Source organism: Eulemur rufifrons, chromosome 4 (genome assembly GCF_041146395.1).
Source record: "Eulemur rufifrons isolate Redbay chromosome 4, OSU_ERuf_1, whole genome shotgun sequence".
In the NCBI taxonomy this organism is placed as follows: Eukaryota; Metazoa; Chordata; class Mammalia; order Primates; family Lemuridae; genus Eulemur; species Eulemur rufifrons.
Window position 1 is genome coordinate 12,601,770 of NC_090986.1, and position 12,440 is coordinate 12,614,209.

The following is a 12,440-nucleotide window of genomic DNA, read 5'->3' on the forward strand; positions in this document are numbered from 1 at the left end:
AGTCAGATAAAGCTGGCTTAGAGTCCTGGCTGCAACCCACTTGCCGAGTGGTTCTGACAAAAACTATATGGTCCACAAACCCTAAAACATTTGCTGTCTGGCCTTTTATGGACAAAGTTTGCCACCCTGAAAGAACGATGTGGAGCTCCTGACAAGGTGCCGAGAGGGGGATTAGCCCAGTACACCGAGTCCCTTCCTCCTCCCCTGACCCCCAGGACACTGTCTGCTGCCACCGAGGGCTGGGGCCACAGCCTCTGCGTCCCGGCTCCAGTCCCTGTGGATAAGCCATTAGGTCGCTAAGTGACATGCAGGCCTGAGGCTGCACAGACAAGGACATCTTCCATGGGATTTCCACAGGCTGCAGGGACTGTTTGGGGCAGAGGTGGGCCATACCTGCCTTGCCCTCAGTTGGCACCAGTGCTGGCCTCTGGCGCCTTATTATGAAAGTTCAGGCATCATGAAATGACTCTGCAGACTGTCCCCAACGGGAGGACTCTTTCTGCTGCAGGCAGCCCCTAATTACCTGCGGTGCCAGCAAGCCCAAGGCACAGCGGCTCATTTCTGGTTTTGAGCTCCTCCTGGGGGATCATCTTCTTGATTCCAGTGTGTATTTTGTGGTCTGAAGAAGGGGGCAAATAGAATAATTTGCCTTTGTTCTTTTGAAGGAAGTATTTAAATGTAGTGTCAGCACTGCGGTGTGATAAAAAGGTAGGAGCCCTCCCGCTAACTGTTGCTCTGCCTGACAGTGTACACTCGGCTCTCCCTCCTCCCAGCAACCACAGCCCTCTGAGCACCTGGAGCGTGACTAACAACAGGAGCGTGCAAGCCTCATTCATTTACACGATCTTTGAGGACATGTACTATGTGACAAAGAAATGGGTATGCAGTGAGTTAAGACGGTATATAGTCAATTGCAAAATCATGAGTTGTGAAAAAGAAATTATGAATATTCAAAGGAGGAAGAAAACAATATACTTTATGATGGACCAGAAAGGCTTCATGGCAAAATAACATTTGAATCATACCTTCTTGAAATTCATGTCTACTGTTTTGCAAATGTCAGCATGGCCTGCCAAGGAAGTAGGCTCTCTAAGGCGACTTTAAAGTAGATCAGCATGGACAGTCGTTCTGCCTGCTCTCCACGTGGCTGGTGGGTGGTGAAGAGAATTCACTTTAGTTTCAAAGGCCCAAGGTGCAAACTGCATCTCTATCATTTCTTGACTCTATGGCTTTGGGTAAGTTTTAAAATCTCTGTGCACTTTGTCTTTCTCATCTTTAATACGGCATGGTAATGTCTACCTAATGAGACTGTTCAAAAAACCGAGGCACTTTATGCGAAGAGGCAGGCATCGAACCTGACACTTGATAAGCACTTGCTAAATGGTGGCTATAACATGTCGTACATTCATTCAGCAAACATCCCTGGAGCATCCACTGTGTACAGGCACACTGTTGGGACCTGAGGACACTGCAGAGACCAAGGACAAGTGTGGCTCCTGACTTGACAAAGTTTTCAGTCTAGTCAGAGATTATAGAGAAGAGAATGTGTAGTCACACATCTATTCTAGGAGTGGGCTACGGATGGCTATGGCGGGGAGTGGGGGGCATAGGAGAAGCCCCTCACCAGGGTTTAAGGTTTAGAATACGCTTCCTAGAGGAAGTTCTATCTATGCTGAGATCAGAGGACAAATATGTGAGAGCCTGTTGGAAGAGAGGGAAGTAAGAAATTGAAATTTAGGCAGAAGGAACGACCTTTGCAAAGCCTGGACACCCGAGAGAGCACAGTAGATATGGGGAGATGGGAAAAGATCCATGTGATGGAGAAAACCTCCAGGGAAGGGGAAGGGGACAGGACAAGACACCACCATGACACTTCCATAGGTGGGGATTATAAAATCCTGGAATGGCAGAAGCTAAGCAAAATTGCCCTTGATTGAGAACCACTGTGCTAAATATATCTACCCCAATTACACATCTGAGAACTGGGGCAGTTAGCACAGTGTGGGAGTCCTTGCAGCCACTGAACTTAGAGGGACACGTAAGCTCACAAGCAACAGGTGGGCACAATTACTGCCATGGGCAGTGGGGCCAGAGTGGCTACCAGGGTGCCTTGAGCTGAAGAGAAACGCTGTAGCGGCTAACTGATCATGGTGTTCCTAGGGATGGTACGGATGGACAGCCAGACAAGGCCTTGTGGACTTCAGAACTGAAAAAACTGAAAGCTGGTGAGTGACATAAGCCTCCTCGATGGAAAATTGTGACCCTCATCCAGGTTACAGATATGGGCCCGTCCACTAACCTGGAGCCCTCTGATTGAAGGAGAGACCACGACCCTTTGAGAAAGGACCCCACAAGGATATTCTATAAATATTTTCCCCAAAGTCACTTGCTGTCATTTCAATGGGAATCACACACTGGGAAAAGAGGAACACTGAGATCTTTTGATAACTCTTGGGTACATGGCTTAAATAGACACTGACACCAGGAACCTGGACTCACCGTCCTGCCTGCCCACAGGATTAAAGTGGGGGTCACCATGGCCAGTGTTTCACCCAAAGAGCACTAGGGCCCCCACACTGTGTTAACTGCCCGTGTTCTTGAATGTATAATCGAGGCAGATATAGTTAGCATAGTCGTTCTCAACTGCGGGTGATTTTGCCCCCCAGGGGACACTTGGCAATATCCAGAGACATTCTTGCTTCTCATGACTTCGAGGGTTGAGGATGGAGTGACACTGGCATCCAGTGGGTAGAGGTCAGAGATGCTGCTAACCACAGGACACCCCCTCAACAAAGAATTATTCAGGTTAAAGTCTCAGTTAACCTGGTGTTGAGAAACATCAGAGTTAGCACTGACAGAACCCTCAAATTAGCACCCTGACCTTCACAGGAGCCAGCATGGTGGGAAGAGCCAAACGGAAGCCTCTGCATCTGCTTCTTCCTCAAGCCTAGGTAGTAACAGCTCATCGTTGGAGCAATTATAGAAGTTAATGCCAGCTTGAGACTTAAAGAGTGAGGGGGTGTCTGCCCTACCACATCCCCCTTCTGCTGCCGCCATGGCCCCTACAGTGGCAGTGTTGGTGGACAACTGTAGTTTAACTCACAGGTCATCCTAGTCACTGCACCTGTGCTAGACGTGGTCTCTGCCATGAGGTGTGCAGTTATCGATCTGGCAAACACAAAGCATTCTTTGTATTCCCCACCAGGAGGATCAGAAGCAGTTTGCTTTGATGATGGAAACACAGTGGTGGGCTGTCACGTCAAAGCGCTGCATTCACATGCATGTTGTCGTTACAATGCAATCTACAGGGACCTCCATCACTTTGAGGTTGTGCGTGCATCATGTCATGCCGATCTACCATAGTGATGCTACCATGCTCATCAGACTTGCCAAAATATGTGTCTAATAACCCTGAAAAAGACTCAGAGAAATGACACATCGGTGAAATCTTTCCTGTCCAATGAGCTAGGCATGCTACCAATGAGCTAGGCATGCTACCAGACGTCCACTCTAAAGGATAAGATTGTACCTTGTGCTTCCTGCTATAAAGAAATTGGCACAGCTGTTGATGGCTCTTTTGGGGTTTTAGAGGCAGCATGTACCTCACTTGGGAACACTGTTCTGACCCAGTGTCCACTAAAACTACCAGTTCTGAGTGGAGCTCAAGAGCAAAAGTGAGCTCTGTACCATGTCCAAGCAGGTATAGATTGACATGTAGGCTTAAATCCTTGTGTTCATAATGATACATTTCTTAAACTGTTACTTTCTGAAGAGGATAATTAATGAGTTCACTATCCCAAAATATTAGCAAATAAAAGGAAGAATCAAGCACTTTTTCTGCTTATCCTACCTTAACTGTACATAGAGGCAACCAAAGATTAGATGAGCATCTCCTTGTAAGACTATTTCAGAAAATAAACAAAAGCAAAGTTATTGAATTAGAATATAAGTATTTTCTAGTTTCTGGCTAAACTATGCATCTAGGCATTGAGCACCAATGACTGTCATTGTCAAACAGGAACAAAATCAGACACCATGTGCCTTCTGATGACAGAGCTCAAAGCCACCTGTAGTCCTGCCAAGGGAATCTGATCAAACCTCTGAGTCTGGCTGCATAGAGAAGACACAGGATAACTGCTGCATGCAATTATTTTAGTAGCAATCAGCAAAATCCCGTCTGCGGGGAACACTATAGGACAAAGAGCCCACATTCTTCAACAGATGAACTACAAGAATAAGAATGGAATCGGGGGTGTAGAATTAAAAATATATCAAGTCTAAATGTAACAGTAAAAAATGCAAGGAAATGGTTAATATAAACGTTCAGATAGTTGTTACTCTGGAGGGATAGAAAAGCATAGTGATTGAGATCAGGACACATATTGGGGCTTCTAGAAGGCTGATACAGTTCAACTTCTTCACTTGGTAGCTGTTACGAATGCACACACGGGCTTTTTAGCACTTCAGGGCGCTCTACCTTTGTTTACTGTATTATGTTTGTGTTTTATTGACTTGTCCCAAAGAATGCTCCTATTTTCTTCTCATTGTTTTCAAACTGGTAGAAATACATTCCTTTATCTTGGAGAGTTCTCACTGTCCTTTTGATCATTTGATATAGTTTACCTCTCTATGTTGTATATGTCTTTGTAGAGACAGATGCACGCTCATGTGTGTGCGTAGGGAAAGTGGTTTGATTATTAGTAAAGGTAAAAATTGGTCATGAACCTTCACATGGAAAACTACTGGCCTGCGTGGTCAGGAGAAGGCAGGGCATTGATCTCTGTGTTGACTTGTTTACTCAACCGTTCACTTGTTGCCAAGGAGCAGAGGAAGAGGATACTCGGGACCTCTGTGTAAGCAGAGGGGAATTCCTAGGGGATGCCAAATGGATGGCAGGGAACTGAATCGGAGCAGTAATAAACCTGGCACTTACAGGGGTCTTCCTGGGGAGAAAGAGCTTCCACAAAAAACGGACTCTAAGGCCTCAGAAATGAATAAGAAACAGGAGGGGTACGTGCCAGGCTTCCTTTGCTCAAACTAACACAGCCTCAGCTGAAATCACTGTGATACAATATTAAATGGAACTTCCCTAGAGCCTCAGAGATTCAGCTGGGGATTAGGAGCTGAGGACAGTGGAGCAGGCTTGCCCTCACTGCTGATGCGAAAAACCACAGGACTTACAAAAAGTGGCCAAAACCATCTCTGAGATCCTTCATCCATCACCCACCACCAGCCAATATAAATGAATAGGAGGAATTCAAGGAGATTGATTATGGTGGTGGCTTTCCTTGAAGGGAGTTATTCCTTAGTTTGGAGTTTTCAGCATTTGTTCTCCCAAATCAATGAATAGATGCCTGTGAGAATCATTGAGCAATATGGGATGTACTTCCAAGAAGACAAAAGTTCCTGAGCTGTAAAATCTCACAAGAGCTGCCTTGGATCAGGCAGTGCATGGCCAGGAGCTCCTGGAAGGTATGTGGGTGGGGAGGGTTGGACGGGTGTGCGCACAAGGTATCTCCTGGAATCGGTGGGCACATTTGAACCAAGAGACTGTTGACTATTACCTAGAGAAGCAGGAAAGCAGAACATCTGGAATAGCCCACAGTGACAGGACAGAAAGACAGAGCAACGGTGAGAGAGACTTGCTCTTCCCGAATTAGGGATAGGTGTGGGGAAGGAGGAAGGATGCAGAGTTCCCCGGTGACCTGACACCATGAGCAGGGACTGGGGCCTGGCTCAGTCTTCTCCCAAGAAGGCTGCCAGGAAAGTTACCCGTCTGAGAGGAGACTCTGGCTGAGGGTGGAGCTCCTGGGGAATCCAGAAATATAGAGAGGACACCGGCATCTAGATACTTGCCAGGCAGAAGGAACAAGCAGCCGAATTATAAAAGTATGTTCCAGTAGGGCTCTTCTCTCTTCTCTTCTGCAGAAGCCAGAGTAGCCGGAGCAGAAGCTGGGGCTGCAGGAGCGAGAGGACAGGTCCAGTCCTCCCTTTCTCGCCTCTGGTGCCTGGAATTTCAGGGAATTCCTGAACTGGGAAGAAGAGATATTGTGAAGAAGGAAAAAGATTAAGGTTTTAATTTAGATTGGAGGGGAATTTTTAATGCCAGAGATTGTGAGTGCTCCAATAACCAAAAATGAAAAGGTTGTAGGAACGGCTTAAGGTATCTTCAGGTGACAAACAAGGACAAGCAGGAGCAGTCAGAACTCTGGTGGCTACTGGTCCCAGCCTGCTCAGGAAACTGGTCACACCAGCTCCATTAGCAAAGAAGACTCACTGGCCCTCAGCACTAAGTTCAGCAGCTGAGGGGACCTCATGCATGTTGGGAACTGGAGATTAAACACTGTGACATGATTTATTCTCTCCCTCACTCTCTCCTTCTAGCTCTGTCTCTATCTTTTGCCGTCTCAGGCAGCATCCAACCTCCCCATCTTCCTTGCACCAGGAAGCTGCTCAAGTCTAGATCCACAATGGCTTCTGTGCTTCCACAGCCAACAGGGCTCCCCTCATGGCCCAACTGGACCACTCGCCATCAGTGCCCAGGGCTGGCCATCCCCTCCTGCGACGCTCCTCTCTGTTCACGCACGGGACTCCTCAGCCTCCTGGTGTTCTCCCATTTCACTGAGTTTTCTGTGCTGACGTCTCCTTCTGTACCTGACGTCTAAACGTTAGAGGGGTTTGGGCTCAATTCCAGGGCTCTCTGTCTTATCTCTCTCACTGTATTTTTAGCAAATCCCATGGATTTAGATGCAGCCGGATGCCCAAGACTCCCAAAATGATATCCCTCGTCCAAGCCTTTCTGACAGTCTCTCCAACATTTTCCCTTGGATTTCTGACAGTTAAGTCAAACCTCACATGTCCAAAATACTACCTCAGGAGAAGATGCTGTCATTGCCCTGTGACTATGCAAGATGCTGCAGTCACTCCTAATTCCTCCCTTCTTCCTCCCACATCCAAACCATCACCAAAATCTACTGAGCCTTTACACATGAAAATGAATTATTTTTACACTGTTGAACATTTAATACATACTTGTGCTACAAAATTCAGAAAGTCCAAAAAATAACATGGCAAAATGTGAGTCCTCCCCCCACCCCCACCCCATCCCCAGGAACCCAGGTTGGCTCCTAGAGTCCACCATGCTTGCCAGGTTTGTGAGTTTCCTTCCAGTGAGTGTCTGCATGTATCCACACACTCCTTTTTTTATAAGAAAATGGGAGGACTAGAACATATACCCTCTTCTGGGACTTGCCTTCCCACTTTACACTATATATTCAAATATTATTCTGGGTCAGCATAAATACAGCTGCCTTGTTCATGTTATGGTTGCACAGTATTCAAACTTTTGCTATTCCAGATATTATTACAATGAACATGTACATAGGCTTCTATTCCAAGCAATATTGCACTGGATACTCTTGTAAACAAATCATTTCACATATGCACAAGTTGTGAGTCAAGGAACATAGACATTTGTCATTTTGACACATACAGTGAAATGGCCTTGCATGAACACTCCTTCAGCCTGTACCACCAGCAGCCTTGGGTGGGAACCTATTTCCCAACATTCTGGCAAACACACCGTGTTATCAAACTTCTCTATCTGTGCCAGTCTGATAGGTGAACTATCATACCACATTGTGGTTTCAATCTACATTAATCTTATTACAAGAAACATTCGGCAAGCTGTCATGTTTAAGACTTTCTTGCATTGATTTCATTACTATGAACTTTGTGCTCAGATCATCCACCCATTTTATAATATGTTTTTGGTCTCTTTATTATTATCTTATGGGAGATCTTAAGGTATTAAATGAACATACAATGAATACATCATCTGTGACATTGGCTGCAATTGGTTCCCAGCTTGCTGTTTGTATCTTAACTTTGTTTTTACTATTTCCCCTATAGAATCCTATTTTAGAATGTCAAATTTGTTGATGTTTTTCTTTTTCTCCTAAGTTTTATGATTTCATGTTTTAATACCTAAATCTTTGATTCACCTTCACTTGAGTGAAAGAAGACTGGGATCCACCTTTAACGTGTCTTCAGACATATTTTCTGGCTATGCCAGCCCCATTTATTGAATAATCCATCTTTTCCTCCAGTGAAATAAAATGCCAGCTCTATAATACCCTACTTTGCCCTATATAATTGCATTTATGTTTGTACTTACCACAATTGGCCTTTTAATTTGGCTACTTGCATGTAGATTCTCTACCTGCCACTAGACTGTGAGCTTCCTAACAACACTGTTGGGGTCTGAGATATTATTCTGTTTTCCTTACAAGCTAATAAGTTAGCCAACTACTGTCACATGGATGCTGGCAGAGGACGCAAGCCGCTGGTGTCAGAGGCTCTTGTCACAGAAAGCAGCACAATTTGCCTCCGTTCCTCTTGCCTCCCACGCACCATGGGTCTACGTGGAGGGGTCCGATGAATGCCACATGCGCAGGGGGCTGTGTCTCAGCTGACACCCAGGGCTTGGGGAACCCACCTCTTTTGCAGCAGGAAATAAGCAAGACTGTTCCTTGTTCTGGAGGGAAACCTCATCCTGTAGGGTGGGTTGCTGCAAACACAACCCCTAGAACTGGCTTGAGTGAAGTGAGGTCACGGCTTTACATACTGAGCTTACCCAGCAAGAGGAGTGGGAACGGGAGACACACATGGGGGATCGTCCCTCCCAACAGGCACAGCTGAGCGGTTGCTGTAGGATTGCATGTGGATGTCCACAGGATCAAACAGTGTCTGGCACAAAGTAGATGTCTGAGACATGTTGATCAATTCAACAGAATCAACTATTTCATTGGGTTAGTAATGAACTTATCACCACATAACATAACTAGGAACCATCTATTCAGTATTATTCTTACTAAACAGATAGTTCCTTATTCTATAGACCTAGGCAGCATCAGCAGTCCAAAACATCACCTTCAAAAAAGTCAACCTAAAAACAAACTAAACACAATTGTTAACATTTGGTTCATTACAACTAACCTCCATGAGATGAAATTTAGTAACTTTATTTATTAGCTTCATTTCCTATGAAATGTTCAGCTTGCTAATTTGGAAAGCAAGTGCTGAGTTTGAGCACCATTAATCGCTTTTAGATGGATTTGCCTTATTTGTCAAATGGGCACTTGGTTATCATCACTAAAATGTTTTAATTATGCATTATCATGTTTGAAATTATAATCCAGTCATGACTAGCAACATCATGCAGAAAACAAACCTGAGGAACTATAAAAAGAGTTTCCCCTCCTATGAAATTAGCTAGAGATTGCAAACTCCCTTTAGAAATGGGAAAAGCAAACTTGTTTAAGAAATTAAAGGAAAAAAGAACCAACAGAAAATAGCAGTGAGACAAACAGGAAATAGTTTGATTACATTTAAGAAACATTTGGACACTTTCTATGCTGTCCAGTACAGACCTGGCTAAAAAAAAAAAAAAAAAGAAAAAAAGAAACATTTGGAAATGAATGACAGGAAATATGATGCCATTAAAAACGTAGTATTGTTCCTCTGTACCTGAACATTGAGTAGAATGTAATGGCATGGAAGATGCTTCCTGTGGAAGCGCTTTTAGAAGCCATCTAACAGCATGTAGACGTGCCACACAGACTTGACTGCAAACAGCTCTCAAGATCACTTTCAAATCAAATGTTAACTGCTCAACATTTAACATCACTAAAGTAAAGTAAAAAGACATATAAAAAGATTAACTTTAAAGTTGCTTCAATTTACCTTCTACTTGTTCTCATTTATCCCTTTTCTTCTAAGTGCAAACATAATTTTACTTAGAAGACAAATCTATTTAACCAAGACGGAGTTCACTTCTTGTTTTCTTACTATATATTTGCATCACCTTTTCCTGGAATTTTTCTGAATCTGTAACCTGATGTGATATTTGATACTTTGTGAAACTTCCTGGGCTTGAAGATGGAAATCGCTTTCTCTGCCACTATTGTAAAAAACAACAACTTTTGAAATTTGTGTAAAGAAGTACTTTCATAAAAAGAAGGTAAAAAGCAGCATTAGGAATTAAAACTAATTATCAAGAAAGTTAAGAAACGTGCCAGATGATGGTTGTTACAAACATACGACGATTTTTGTTTTCAAATTATATGTGACATACATAACCTAAACATTTGTACCCCCATAATATGCTGAAATAAAAACAATTTAAAAAATTAAAAAAAAAAAACAAATTACATGTGACAATATTGTGATAAAGGGCCCAAGGGAAAAAAAAAAAAGAAATTCCTCAAACATTTAAGGAAAATAGTGCCTTACTATTTAGATAAAATGCTAAAGGGGCAAAGACCTATGTACTAGGTAATTTTTAGAATATGTTTGAGAGTTTGAGACTTAAGAAATATTTAATACATGTTTAGTAATTTAATGTTTGCTGATTTTTATATTTTGACTAGAAAAAGCCATAATAGTACCTTCATAATAAACGATAAGCCCATTTTCTAATATTTTATAACTAAAAAATACTACTACTTAAAACAATGAGGCTAAATAATTATCTGCATATTAATTTCCTTTTAAATTTATACTTCCTTATAAATTTAAATGGATCTGAGTGCCATTTTGAAATTGTGTTGTTCTTTTAGTGTGAAGAAGCTTTAAACTTGGGTACAAGTTTACTAAAATAAAATAGAAAAATAGCAAGTCTCAAAATATCAATGTATTTCATCTTCTGTGTATTTTTAATAGCAGTGGGAATGATGGTCTTTTAATTCTCACTTTTACTGCCTTAAAAAGACATTCTTGCAGGATAAAATATAATTTTAAGATGTTTTCAATATATAATTCTTATTTTTTTCTCTTTTAGAAGACAACCTTAGGCCGACATCTAAAACTTTACTATAGAACTAGCAAACATTAAAATTCAGGCTGATGTTTACTCTTTCAATAGTAATTCTTAGAATGTGTTTATCTGAACTGAAATCTCCATTTAACAGTCAGTGGGAAATGGCAATACATGGCATTTGCATAAATTTCAAAAGTTGTTGCTTTATTTTCTTGTGGACCTCACTAATCCATATGCCTTCAATTTACTGTAGTTAATATGATTTGTGTTACAAGTGTTCTACACAAGGAAAAATGTACAACACATGCAAACAGCTAAACCTCCTTCTTAAACATTGTATATACATGTGGACTCATAGGACAGATTGGTAAAGATCACACAGTAGGAGAATTAAGAGACCTTAATTTAATTCCCAGTTGTGTTATAGTCATATATTTATAATATCTGCATTATAGGAGAATAATATATTTTTATTTATCCCACATACTGGTAAGAATCAAATGTTATAATATATGTGAGTACACTGAAAAAGTACTCTCACAAGCTATTACTACTATTATTGCTATTTTATATATCAGGGTTTTTTTCCATCCATAATAAAGACACTTCAAAAGCATATTTGGTAGCAAATTAATCAAGTCTTCTGATCCTTTCACCCTATTGAGTAACAGCTCTAAACACATCCACTAACTGGAATATCTTCTATTTGCATTGCTTAAAGATTGAGAACAAAGCAATTAAGAAAGAAGATGCAATTTGTACATTTAGAATTGACAAATTAGTAATGAGTACATAAGTTTAAATAATTTTACTCAATCAAAAAGACAGTCACATTTGATACTTATTAACTGCCATTTGTAATTTACAGTTTTTACAATACATTTTTGTTCTTTATAGTTTTCAGAGTATGTTTTCTTTCCCAGCCATAGTTTTTCAAATTTTGTCAATATCTTTTGAGATGACTTTAGCTTATTCTAAAAAGAATTTCAGACTTAAAGGTCAATGTAGGTGGGAAATATGATAAAAACTTTGCTTGCAAGACAAGAAAATCTTGATTGTAACTCATGTTTGATCTAGTAAAAATTTTAAAATAATACTGAATTTACATCTGTTTCCTTTTTATTCTGTTGGGTAGATAGTTTTCTATAATCCTAAATGGAAATTGATATACATTTCCTATTCAACCGTTCTTGCTAAGTAAATATACGAATGGAATATGAAATACATTAGAAAATGTGGACATACTTGCTTGGTACTTATTCAGCTATAAAAAAAATAAATTCTCCCACTTACAAACGTACTCATTCCTCACCTGTCATGCGATATTGCTCTTAGTCACTCATCTTTGTTTTATCTCAAATTATTTCCATCAACTTTCTTCAAGATTCCAGCAAAGCAAATTTATGTTACCTTGTAAGCAACCTTCTATAAAAGCAACCACAACTCCAATGGTGACAACTCACCAGCTCTGCCTTGGGAAGAAACATTGCCAGTTGGTGGCAGCATTCACACGAGAGGGTCCTATTTCCTCTGTTATCTTTAGGCTGAATTTCAAAACAACTCTAGAAAACAGACTCAGAAGGCAAGCCTAGAAACAGTATGTGAACAACTGCAGAAAAGT